This window comes from Acomys russatus, chromosome 24 (assembly GCF_903995435.1).
Source record: "Acomys russatus chromosome 24, mAcoRus1.1, whole genome shotgun sequence".
NCBI lineage: Eukaryota > Metazoa > Chordata > Mammalia > Rodentia > Muridae > Acomys > Acomys russatus.
Window position 1 is genome coordinate 37,682,023 of NC_067160.1, and position 4,301 is coordinate 37,686,323.

At 38.7% G+C, this 4,301-nt stretch overlaps 1 non-coding gene across 1 annotated transcript; it reads right to left on the minus strand.

Moving 5' to 3' along the window:
- Positions 1 to 242: 242 nt before the first annotated feature.
- On the minus strand, positions 243 to 374 carry LOC127207770 (small nucleolar RNA SNORA40). The gene has a single exon (XR_007832977.1). It is a non-coding gene; the product is annotated as a small nucleolar RNA SNORA40 (small nucleolar RNA).
- Positions 375 to 4,301: the final 3,927 nt, after the last annotated feature.

A 4,301-nucleotide genomic window follows, 5' to 3' on the forward strand; every position in this document is an offset into this window, starting at 1 on the left:
TCACTTTAACAATATGGCAATGATTCTTTACCAAGCTGTTTTAGGTACCAGCATATAGGTCCACTGAAACATACATTTGTTCACAGATATCTTCAACTTCTACCTCATCTTCAAAACAAGTCTTTAAAATATGCATATTTATCTATCACATTAGTTTTCATTATCTATTCCTTTAATTTAAAAACAATTGTCAGAACCAATCATATCATCAATACCATCATCTCTCTGAGCTCCCTTGTGTATCTATTCCTTCATGTATGTATCAAAATGCATTCTCGATCATCAATGCATTGTGGATGGCAAATGAGGGTTTATGTTTGCATCTGTCTTCTAAGCCTTTGGCCATCTGCTGAACAAAAATACAAACAATATGTGTTGCATTTCTTAAAAATGCATCTGAGGATAAAATACATGAAATTAGCATTTTACTTATAAGTATTAAGTTGTCAGCAGGACTATCAATACACACTCTCACCATTTTAGGAAGAAGAAAAGGCCTAAGCATTATTAGTTATTATATATGGTAGGACTGCAGGTACAGTACATACCCACATATATCAAAAGATCGAGGACATATAAAAAGCATTCTGGCCTAAAGCTCCTGGTATATAGGCAATTTGCATAATATTAATTTGGTACAAAGAAGACATTTTATGTGTAAAATCTTATAAATTTGAACCATTGCATATACCATTTATTTCATATTCTTCTCAAATCACAATTTAAAAAAAATCTTCCCCCAAATGTCTTTTTCCACTTTCTAATCAACTCAAGTGGTCCAAAGAACAAAACCTTTTTTTTTTTTTTTCCTATTTCAAGTAGTTTTCTTTTTATAGATCATTTATGTTGGTTCTAGGAATATTTCTTAGTGCAAGGGTGCTTGCCCACGATGAGTAAGGCCCTGGGTTTCCTCCCTAGCTCTGTAAAACAAACAGCCTGCCTGATTCATGTTCACTTCAGTGGGTATCGATTTCATCCCATACAGCAATCCAAATAATGAACTATCCTTAAGATGAAGAGATTGACTCATCATTCATGACAAGTTTTATCATTGTCTAAACAAACAAGGAAGTGTAAGATCTACTTCTAAATATTTGCAAATGAAACGTTTTTATAGACTATAGAGGAATTTTAATTCAGCAACATGGCTGCTCTGGAATGGGATCACATCCAAAGTCCAAAGACCTAGGTCTGTGTGATCCCACTAGAATACTGACATGCCATTTGAACACACCTTTAAGCCCTCTGTCTGGAATTTAGTACACACCTTTAAACACAAACAATGATGTTTAATTGAGGAGCAGACAAAGTGACAAATCAGAGAAAGATTTGACAGAAGGAGTCAGAGATATTATATGCCCAAGTCTCATAAAAATAGACAAGAAAAACACGCTATTTAAGAACAAGAGAGAGAGAGAGAGAGAGAGAGAGAGAGAGAGAGAGAGAGAGAGAGAGAGAGAGAGAGAGAGAGAGAGAGAGAGAGAGAACAAGGGGTTTGCAGGAACACTGCAATTCTGGACTTGAGTGCAGTTTGGTGCAGTTCAGTTGAGTGCAGTTCAGTTCACGGAGGTCAGAGTCAGTTTTTCCAAGTAGAGAAATTCAGTGAAAAATAGAGAGAAGCCAAATTAAATTAGTCATCTTGGATGACAGTTTTGAGCCAGAACAGAACATCTGACTTGAACCAGCCAGAGTTCAGAAAATACTAAAAAGTAGTGAGTGTATTCAGAAATCAGTCTTGGAGGCTGAAAGCATTCTAGGCCTGGGTTAGCAGGCTGGCTGGAAGCTGAAGCCTTCAGGATCTGCGCATGCAGAAGAGTAGATTGTATGGAGGCTAGAAGCTTCCATGGCTAGCCTTAGCAGTAGTTATATAGAAATACTCTGGGCTCAGCCCAAGCCATATATTCTTAAAGCTTGGGTACGGCTCTCATCTCAGCCCTCTTCTGAGTAAATACAAACATTTACATAGACTATGTCTTACTTCTAAAAATAATGGTTTATTTTTCTAGATTATGTTTATGAGCATGGTGTGTGTGCCCACGAGAATGAGCAGCAGTGGAGTGAGAAGAGTGCCTCAGAGCCTCTGAAGCTGGGTTTACAGTCTGTGTGTGAGCACCTTGATGTGGATGCTGAGGACCAAATTTGGGCCTCCTGAAAAAGGAAAAAGAAAAGCAGTCACAGAAACATGATCCCCACAGAGTATCTGTCTTTCTCCAAACAGCACCACATAGTAAACTGTATTGATTATGTAGTATATTCTATCAGTTATTTTGTCCCTTCTTTGCTTGCTTGTTTTGTAGGTAATGTTTTGTGATGTCCGCAAATCAACCTGTAAGACCCACTTTTCCAAAAGCCAGGTAACTTCCTGGAATGCTGGGAATTGGTAGCTCATGGCCATTCCAGCAGGGAAATTTGAGGAAATGGACCTGACCAAACTCCATATCTTGGTAAGTTTTAATATTTAATAATCGCTTGCTTTATATTAAAAAAAAAAAAAAAGAAATGGCCAAAACAAATAGCTCACATGTTTAAATAAGACTAAAACAGAAAACATACCTTCCAGGATTGACTTTTGTTTATACTTAAAACAGTTTGCTTGCTGCTAAAAATCTAGCTCAAATCCCTTCTGGTTAAGACCACAATTTGGAATTAGTAGCAAGTTACTAGTCTGATGCAGACTGCTTGTTACCCCCCTTCACTGATGTGTACCTTTGCCTTTGCAACTGCCGGCAACCCCATTTGCTTGATGCATATCCTTACTTTTATTCCTCTTCACTTCATTGTGTCCTTTAAACAATAAACAACAGCCAACTCTCTTACCCCTCTGGAGACAGCCTGCTGTCCAGCCTAAAGTTCATTCACATACAGCTTTTTAATTTGGACAATCTCGGATTTGATTGTACCCCCACTCACCCCTGTACCCCTCACCCCCACTGCACAGAGCCCAGGATTAACAGTTTCCCTATGTAGCTCTGGCTGACCTGGAAGTCTCTGTATATAGCTGCTCATAGGAAGCCTCCTGACCTTGCCTCTTAAGAGGTAGAGCTAATGGATGTGCATCACTGTCCCTGTCAATGTCATTCCATTTCATCTTTATGTTTCTGAATATACCATACATAACAAATTGCTTTTTTCCCATGATAATAGACACTCTTGTGTTGTTATTTACATATTGTTTCCTTTTTATAAGCACAGGTAATGATGTAAGAATTGTTATGAGAATTATTTCCAACCTTTATGATTATAGAAACAGAAAGAGCCTGATCGAGGAAAATGATCAGTTAAAGTCAGCTTAGGCTAGATATAGCTTAATTTCAAGCAAATAAACTCAGCAAACACACAAACAAAAATGATGCCATCCTTTAATGAACTCAACACTTTCATCTTTCCTTTTTCTTTAAACGACTTTACCTCTCACTATGTGGCATTTCTAGACTCTCCATGGACCTATTGTTCAGGGAAGGAATGAAGCTTTTTCCTTGTAACACAGTGTTTACAAGCTTGTGTGGCGTCTGTAAGTTGTGGAGCTCATAATGCTGAGAAAACCAGTTGTTTCAGCGCCTGTAGAACTCACTCACTAGATGTTATTTTTTTTCCTAGTTGTGGTTTGAATCAGATATGTGTTGCACACTGATGAGCACTTTAATAGCTGGACCCAGTTGATGGTGTTGTTTAGCCATGTTCAGGGTTGTGTGCGGTCCTATTGGAGGATGTACTGCACTGCAGCATGACTTTGAGAGAATGAGGCTTTGCTCTCCTCTCAGTTTACTATCTCTGCTTCCTTGCTTGTGTTTCAAAATGTGATCTCTAAGCAAAAGCTCTTGCTGCGAGGCTGCTGTTTGCTGCCATGCTTCCGCACCATGGTGGCCATGATTCCTCTGGAATCATAAACCAAATGAATCCTTCTTTCTAAAGGTTGTCTTGGTCCTGGTGGGTTATCTCAGCATCAGAAAAGTAAAAGGTGAACTAGGCTTAGAAAATCTTACTCTGCATACATAAGGCTTAGTATTTAATAAAAGACAGGATAGGCTGTGGTCATATGGTGGGGGATGAGGTCCCCTTCCGTCAGAGGTCTAGCGGAGGAGAATAGAACAGAAGAAGGAGGGAGTGAGGGGATAACAATTGGGATGTAATCTGAATGAATTATAATAATTTAAAATTAAATAAATAAAGATAGTTGTCAGGGACTCTGCACACAAGTTTCTGGGGCTGCTTTTCTCCAGGGTGCCCTCTTACAGTGCATACTCCATAAACCCATTCCTCTACAAGGCTCCAATACAGGTTCTGTCTTCTTACCTCATTAT